At 50.4% G+C, this 8970-nt stretch overlaps 1 pseudogene; it reads left to right on the top strand.

Annotated features, from left to right (window-relative positions):
- The first annotated feature begins 1089 nt into the window (after window positions 1–1089).
- LOC139267545 (U2 spliceosomal RNA) lies at window positions 1090–1323 on the top strand (annotated as a pseudogene).
- The last annotated feature ends 7647 nt before the right edge of the window (window positions 1324–8970 follow it).

Raw genomic sequence — 8970 nt, 5'->3', positions numbered from 1 at the left:
CAAGATCCAGTCTCAACCCACTGAAATTGGCTTTCTTCCAATTAAGTATTTTTACTCTAGATTGCTCCCTATCTAAACCTTATGATACTATGATCACTGTTCCCTATATCCTCCCCTACTGCCACTTGCTCTACTTGACCCACCTCATTCCCAGAACCAGATCCAGCAATGTCTCCTTCCTCATTGGGCCAGAAACGTACTGTTCAAGAAAGTTCTCCTGAACACACTTCAGAAATTCTTCGCCCTCTCTGCCCTTTACACTATTACTATCCCATCTATATTAGGATAGTTGAAGTCCCCTACTATCAGTACTCTATAGTTCTTGCACCTCTCTGTAATTTCCCTGCAGATTTGCTGCTCTATATCCTTCCCACTAGTTGGTAACTTATAGAATACACCTAGTAGTTTAATGGCACCTCGATTGTTTCTCAACTCTAACCAAATAGATTCTGTCCTTGACCCCTTCAAGACATCCTCTCTTCCAGCACTGTAATAATCTCCTTAATCAATACTGCCACCCCACCTCCTTTCTTTCCTTCCCTTTCTTTCCTGAACACCTTATTTCCAGGAATATTTAATACCCAATCCAGCCCTTTATTGAGCCAGATCTCTGTTATCGCCACAACATCATATTCCCATCTGTCTATTTGTGCTTGCAGCTCACCAACCTCATTTACCACACTTCATGCATTCACACACATGCACTGTAAACCGCTCTTACACCTTCTTGTGTTCTTTCTTAGTCTGACCCTACCGAATATCGTACTATTTCTTACTCTAGTGCTATCTGTCTCCCCAATCCTTCGTGCACCTTGTTTCTCCTTTCTAATATAAGAAATAGGAGCAGGAGTAGGCCACTGGCCCCTCTTGCCTGCTCCGCCATTTAATAAGATCATGGCTGATCTGATCTTGGAATTAGCTCCACTTCCCTGCCCACTCCCCATAACCCTTCACTCCCTTGTCGTTCAAAATCTGTCTCTCTCCACCTTTAATATATTCAATGACCCGGCCTCCATGACTAATGATACATCCTGTTGCCCATCCCCAGCCTAATTAGTTGAAACCCTCCCCAACAGCGCTAGCAACCTGCCCCCTTCTCGGCCTTTTGGCTAAGATCATGCGTAACTGACCTGACAGGGGAGTAACCATGACCAGAAAGTGGTTCTCCCTGGATCAGGAAGGTGGTTCTCCTATGCTTTTTGGAAATAGGAGGTGGGTGGGGGGCTTTCCCCGTCCACCTCCATGGAGATGGGTGGGGGACGTCCCATTCAACTCCATGCACGAACCTGGTATTGCAGTACTTCCAGGAACGGTGCAGCCTTGGCTCTAGGCCTTTTGGCTAAGAGCAAAATCATTGGCGCAGAGTGATCTTTGTTTGGGCGTAAGGTGACCTTTGGCGTTTATGATCTGACAAGTTGATCTGACAAAGAATTGGAAAGATTGGCAACGAATAAAACATTAAAAAAAAATGTTTACAATTAAACACCAACCTTTTAATTCAATGTAAACTGCGCTGTAGGAACAGTGACTGATGTTGCTGGGATGCTGAGATCAGGGCAGTCATTTCATTCATTGACATTCTCTGCAATTGTGGAGAAAATCGATGGTTTGTTCCTGACACCCACAGCAGGACAGAGACAGAGGGCAGGCAGGAGGGAGAACCATTTCATTCATTCTCTGCATGTGGGCGTCGCTGGCAAGGCCGGCATTTATTGCCCATCCCAAGTCGCTCTTGAGAAGGTGGTGGTGAACCTTCTTAAACCACTGCGGTCCGTGTGGTGAAGGTTCTCTCACAGGGCTGTGAGGGAGGGAGTGTTTGAAGGGAAAAAGCCTTGGCGAGTTGCTGCAGTGCGTTTGTAGATGGTACACTCTGCAACCATGGTGCGCCGGTGGTGGAAATAGTGAGTTTGGCACTAATTAGATATCAGCCATGGCTCAGTGGGCAGCACCCTCGCCTCTGAGTCAGAAGGTCGTGGGTTAAAGTCCCACTCCAGATCCCATAATTAATGCTGACACTCCCAGTGCAATACTCCCAGCTGCACTATAGGAGGGTCAGTACTGAGGGAGTGCTGGATTCATAAGGGCAGTATTAAGGGAGCGCTGTACTGTCGGAGGGGCAGTACTAAGGGAGTGCTCGATTCAGCAGGGCAGTAATGCGGGAGCACTGCACTGTCAGAGGGGCAGTACCGAGGGAGAGCTGCACTGTCAGAGGAGCAGTACTGAAGGAGAGCTGCACTGTTGGAGGGGCAGTACTTAGGGAGCATTGTACTGTTGGAGGGGCAGTACTGAGGGAACGCTGCACTGTTGGAGAGGCAGTTTTGAGAGAATACTGAGAGGTGCCGTCATTGAGATAAGATGTTAAACCGAGGTCCCATCTGTCTTTTCAGTTAAATGTATAAGATCCCACTGCATTCTTGATGAAGATCTTACTGTGTGCAGATTTGCTGCCACGTTTCCTAGATTACAACAGTGACTACACTTCAAAAATACTTCATTGTCTGTGAGGCACTTTTGGACGTCCTGAGGTGGTGAAAGGCGCTATAGAAATGCAAGTCCTTTCTTTCTTTACTGTCTGTGGCCCAGAGCTGGAGGGTTTCAGACCTGGTTCTCGTTCAGAGTGAAACGACTGCCTTTGTTCCCTGGGGACAGACAATAAATGACGGCAGATTTCAGATTCCGCTCTGCCCCCGAGTCTCGGCCTCAGCTGATGTTTCCCGTCACGTTTCTCAATTCTCCTACTTTTTATTTTGATAGTTCGGGCTGTCCATCGAGGATCGAATTCCATCGAGCTTTGCTCATTTATCTCGCCCTTTACACATTGGCCTTTATTGCAAGGGGGATGGAGTATAAAAGCAGAGATATCCTGCTACAACTATACAGGGTATTGGTGATGTCACACCTGGAGTACTGCGTACAGTTTTGGTCTCCGTATTTAAGGAAGAATATACTTGCGTTGGAGGCAGTTCAGAGAAGGTTCACTAGGTTGATTCCAGAGATGAGGGGGTTCATTTATGAAGATAGGTTGAGTAGGTCAGGACTATGCTCATTGGAGTTCAGAAGAATGAGAGGTGATCTTAGCGAAACATATAAGATAATGAGGGGGCTCGACAAGGTGGATGCAGTGAGGATGTTTCCACTCATAGGGAAACTAAAACTAGGAGGCATATTTTCAGAATAAGGGGCCGCCCATTTAAAACTGAGATGAGGAGAAATTTCTTCTCTCAGAGGGTTGTAAATCTGTGGAATTCTCTGCCCCAGAGAGCAGTAGAGGCTGAATCATTGAATATATTTAAGGTGGAGATAGACAGACTTTTGATGATAAGGGAATAAAGGGTTATGGGGAGCGGGCAGGGAAGTGAGCTGAGTCCATGATCAATTCAGTCATGATCTTATTAAATGGCGGAGCAGGATCGAGGGGCCAAATGGTCTATTCCTGCTCCTATTTCTTTTGTTCTTATGTTCTTAGTGTAGTGCTGTAAATCATGTGAAATGAGCAGAGCTGGGAGTTGGGGAATTGGGACTAATATCACACGGAGTGATTCAGGGAAATCACGGTGTGTGTAGTGGTAAATCAACAGACAATCATCGTTAATTCATTCTCAGGATGTGGATGTCACTGGCCAGGATGGCATTACTGCTCATCCCTAGTTACATAGCAACAGGAGGAGGCCACTCAGCCCCTCGAGCCTGTTTCACCATACTCTCCATGTAACCCGTGCTGTACCTGCCCTGGGAGTGTTTGATGGGACAGTGTAGAGGAAGTTTTACTCTGTATCTATCTGTACTGTACTTTCCCTGGGAGTATTTGATGGGACAGTGTAGAGAGAGTTTTACTCTGTATCTATTCATACTGTACTTTCCCTGGGAGTGTTTGATGGGACAGTGTAGAATGAGCTTTATTCTGTATCTAACCCGTGCTGTACCTGCCCTGTGAGTGTTTAATGGGACAGTGTAGAGGGAACTTTACTCTGTATCTAACCCGTGCTGTACCTGCCCTGGGAGTGTTTAATGGGACAGTGTGGAGGGAACTTTACTCTGTATCTAACCTGTGCTGTACCTGCCCTGGGAATGTTTGATGCCGACACTGGGTAATGAAATGGGGATATGTTTCTGTCCCAGCACCAACATCCTTCAACCTTCAGGAACATAAAATGAATGAAAAAAACTCCAGATTCTCATGTGATAAAAATGCAATGTGACTTTATTCAGTCCCAGACCATAAATAATTCATTCCTTTATCAGCAAATATTCATTGCTTGAGAGCTTGGCTTGTGACTGGAGCTCCGCAGATTGATGGTAACCTGGTTACTCTCGATCACTGACTGCAGATTGATGGCAACCTGGTTACTCTCGATCACTGACTGCAGAATGGAACTGTCACTGCAAGTGTTTAATCCTCTCACACTGCATTCTCCTGTGGGACACAGCCCAGTATCCCGGCACAGTCCCCCATTCCCCTGTGGGACACAGCCCAGTATCCCAGCACAGTCTCCCATTCCTCTGTGGGACACAGCCCAGTATCCCAGCACAGTCCCCCATTCCCCTGTGGGACACAGCCCAGTATCCCAGCACAGTCTCCTAGTCCCCTGTGGGTCACAGCCCAGTATCCCAGCACAGTCTCCTAGTCCCCTGTGGGACACAGCCCAGTATCCCAGCATATTCCCCATTCCCCTGTGGGACACAGCCCAGTATCCCAGCACAGTCCCCCATTTCCCTGTGGGATACAGCCCAGTATCCCAGCACAGTCTCCCATTCCCCTGTGGGACACAGCCCAGTATCCCAGCACAGTCCCCCATTCCCCTGTGGGACACAGCCCAGTATCTCAGCACAGCCTTCCATTCCTCTGTGTGACACAGCCCAGTATCCTAGCACAGTCCCCCATTTCTCTGTGGGATGCAGCCCAGTATCCCAGCACAGCCTCCCATTCCCCTGTGGGTCACAGCCCAGTATCCCAGCACAGTCCCCCATTCCTCTGTGGGTCACAGCCCAGTATCCCAGCAAGTTCACCATTCCTCTGTGGGTCACAGCCCAGTATCTCAGCACAGTCCCCCATTCCCCTGTGGGACACAGCCCAGTATCCCAGCACAGTCCCACATTCCCCTGGAAGGTGCACGGCTGCACATGCACGGTATTTTGAAAAGGTCGCGCGACCCGGAATTTTTTTCACAGGTAACATGGAGGAGGTTACAGAGAAAGGGAGGGCTGTAGGGCTGGATGGGGTTACAGAGATAGGGAGGGGTGTATGATGGGAGTGGTTACAGAGATAGGGAGGGGTGTAGGACTGGATGGGGTTACAGAGATAGGGAGGGGTGTATGATGGGAGTGGTTACAGAGATAGGGAGGGGTGTCGGGCTGGAGAGGGTTACAGAGATTGGGAGGGGCGTGGCCCTGGAAGGATGAGAATTGTAAAATCGAGGCGTTGCAGAGATCCCAGTTTTATTTCAGTGACAGCAGAGTATGGAATTTTGAAGCTCTGTTTATATTTGGATCGATTTCTTTGTCCTCAAATATCTTTTGAATCTAATCTAAGGATCAGTTTACCGAAGTCTCTCTAAATACCAATAAATCGCGAGCTATTGCTTGTGTTGTCCTGGGGTTTATCAAACGGACACATTGATTGTTGTACAGTGTTCCTTGGGGGAACAGTGTGGAGCAGAGTTTGGGAGAGAATTCCTTTCACCGTATCTTACCGCACGGCCGAGGGTCTGATCGAGTCGATGGTCCAGCCAGCGATCCGAAGCAGCTCGATCTGGGTGTGTGGCGACGCTCTGATCCGGATTGACGGGCTGAGGAGTTGCTGCTGCAACAATTGAGATGCCTGAAGGACAAAAGTTTATTCGGCGAGTCTCTGCGATCCGGGCACTGGGCGTGTTGGTCACTGAGGCTTCGGAGCGGGAAATCTGCGGATGGTCCCAGATCAGGAGGGGTGGGTAATGGTTCAGAAGGTCCAAGGGCCCGGCACAGGGACATTATGGGATGGGGAATGGGCTGGACAGGGGCAGAGAGATATGGGATGGGGAATGGGCTGGACAGGGGCAGAGGTATATTATGGGATGGGGAATGGGCTGGACAGGGACATATGGATATTATAGGATGGGGAGTGGGCTGGACAGGGGAGAGGTATATTATGGGATGGGGAGTGGACTGGACAGGGACAGTTGGGATATTATGGGATGGGGAATGGGCTGGACAGGGACAGAGGGATATTATGGGATTGGGAATGGGCTGGACAGGGACAGAGGGATATTATGGGATGGGGATTGGGCCGGACAGGGGCAGGGGGATATTATGGGATGGGGAATGGGTTGGACAGGGGCAGAGATATATTATGGGATGGGGAATGGGCTGGACAGGGACAGAGGGATATTATGGGATGGGGAATGGGCCGAACAGGGGCAGGGGGATATTATGGGATGGGGAATGGGCTGGACAGGGATATTATGGGATGGGGAATGGGCTGGACAGGGATATTATGGGATGGGGAATGGGCTGGACAGGTATATTATGAGATGGGGAATGGGCTGGACAGGGGCAGAGAGATATTATGGGATGGGGAATGGGCTGGACAGGGACAGAGGGATATTATGGGATGAGGAATGGGCTGGACAGGGACAGGGGGATATTATGGGATGAGGAATGGGCTGGATAGGGGCAGTCAAGCATTGTGTGCAGTATTGGGCTCCACACTATAGAGAGGAGAGTGAGGCTGTTGAGGGGGAACAGCACAGATTCACTCGGGTGCTGCCTGGTGTGGGAATACAAATATGGAGAGAGACTTGGAAAATGGATCTCTGTTTCTCTCTCCCTATGTCTCTGTCAGTCTCTCTGTATCTCTGTCTCTTTTCTCGCTCTCTCCTTGTCTGTCTCTGTCTCTGTTTCTCAGTCTCTCTGTATCTGTCTCTGACTGTCTCTATCTGTCTACATCTCTCTTTCTCTCCATCTCTCCCTTTCTCTTTCCTTCCTTCTCACTCTCTCTCTGGGTTGAATGAGATGGGATTTTACAAAATTGTAGATGATACTAAGTGGATTGGAAAGGGTTAGTCCCCAGTCACCATTTGAAGTTAAGCGGTGGCTGCAGGACAAGGAGACACAGATACAGACTGGGAAAAGGCAGGTTCGAGCCTGGTGTAAGGAGACACTTCACACCCAGAGTGACCAATACGTGAAATGGGCCCGGGGCAGGGAGTGGGATTGAAATCTCTGGGGCCATTCCCAAGGGTCAGTGGGAGGCTGTGACAGGCGGGGCGGGGGATTTGCAGTTTTTTTTAAAATGTGAGGCTGGATGGGCTGAACGGCCTCCCTCTGCATCTCTCTTAAAGCTGCCAGACTTGCCTTCATTTCTCGAGTTAAATGCTGCAGACTGATGGGTCATGAACCCCCCCACCCCAAGGTTTATGTGTTTAATCCTTCCATACAATCACACAGCACAGGAGGGGGCCATTCGGCCTATCGGGTCTGTACCGGCTCTTTGAAAGAGCGATCCAATCAGTCCCACTCCCTGCTCTTTCCCCAGAGCCCTGTGTTGATGGGATATTAGTCAGCTCTCCCGGGAAGATTGTAAACAGCAACAGGACAGATCTCTGAAGCAGTGCAGACATCTGACCTCCACCCTGACTGCCAGCTCCCCTCCCCCATATTATTAAATCTCTCATTACCGCATTTCATGTGGATTTTTATATTTAAATAACAGCAGAACACTTTTCCCAGCTCACAACCGAGCTGAATATCCGATTCGTTTTGATTGGGGCAGCCAAGTAATTGGACAATGGAACTTGGCGGGCTTTAGGACCGCGCGGAATGCTGAGCTGGGGCGACGTTCCCAGTCTGAGCCCCTGGATTGAGATTTCAGTTTTCTCTCTGTGAGTCTCGGGATCGCGATTTCTCTCTCTCTCTCGTTTTCTTTCCCCTTTTCTCTTTCTCTCTCTCTCAGTCAAATGTTCTCTTTCGATTTCTCACTCCCTTTCCTCACTTCTGTGTCTTTCTCTTTTGTTCCCATCCCTCTCTCCCCACTCCCGCTCTTTCTCCATCTCTTGCTCCTTCAATATCCCTCTCCCTCAATCTCTCTACTCTCTCTCCCTTTCTCACTCTCTTTCTCCCTCATCCTCTTTCCCTCCCCTCTCCCTTTCTCTCTCTCTCTCCCTCTCCCCTCTCCCTCAATCTCTCGCTTCCTCTCCATCAATCTCTCTCGTCTCTCTTTCCCTCCCACTCTCTCCCTTTCTCTCTCCCTCAATCTCTCCCTCTCCCTCAATCTCTCCTCTCTCCCTCCCTCCCTCTCTCTCCCTCCCTCTCTCGCCATCTCCCTCCCTCTCTTTCCATCCCTCTCCCGAACTCTCTCTCCCTCTCCCTCCCTCTTTCCCCCTCCCTCTCCCTCTTTCCCCCTCCCTCTCCCTCTTTCCCCCTCCCTCTCCCTCTTTCCCCCTCCCTCTTTCCCCCTCCCTCTCCCTCCCTCTTTCCCCCCTCCCTCTCCCTCCCTCTTTCCCCCTCCCTCCCTCTTTCCCCCCTCCCTCTTTCCCCCCTCCCTCTCCCTCCCTCTCCCTCCCTCTCCCTCCCTCTTTCCCCCCTCCCTCTCCCTCCCTCTTTCCCCCCTCCCTCTCCCTCCCTCTTTCCCCCCTCCCTCTCCCTCCCTCTTTCCCCCCTCCCTCTCCCTCCCTCTTTCCCCCCCTCTCCCTCTCTCTACCTCCCTCCCCCCCTCTCCCTCTCTCTACCTCCCTTCCCCCCTCTCCCTCTCTCTACCTCCCTCTGTTTCCCCCTCCCTCTCCCTCTCCCCTTCTCTCTCTTTCCCTCCCCTTGAGTGCGGATTCTGTGCTAAACTCCTCTGGTCCATTGAGGAGGCTCCTGGACTTGTTGCTGAGCAATGCGGAGCTGGCTCCGGGACCTCGCCGCGCCCGAAGCTCGCTGATCTCCCCCAGAGTGAGTCAGACTCTGTCCCGGGATCTCACGGGATCGCCTTGCTGTTTCCAACAGCGATTG

This window comes from Pristiophorus japonicus, chromosome 7 (genome assembly GCF_044704955.1).
Source record: "Pristiophorus japonicus isolate sPriJap1 chromosome 7, sPriJap1.hap1, whole genome shotgun sequence".
Taxonomy (NCBI): domain Eukaryota; kingdom Metazoa; phylum Chordata; class Chondrichthyes; family Pristiophoridae; genus Pristiophorus; species Pristiophorus japonicus.
Note: the sequence above shows the minus strand (reverse complement) of the source record. Positions and strands in the feature narration are given on the sequence as shown.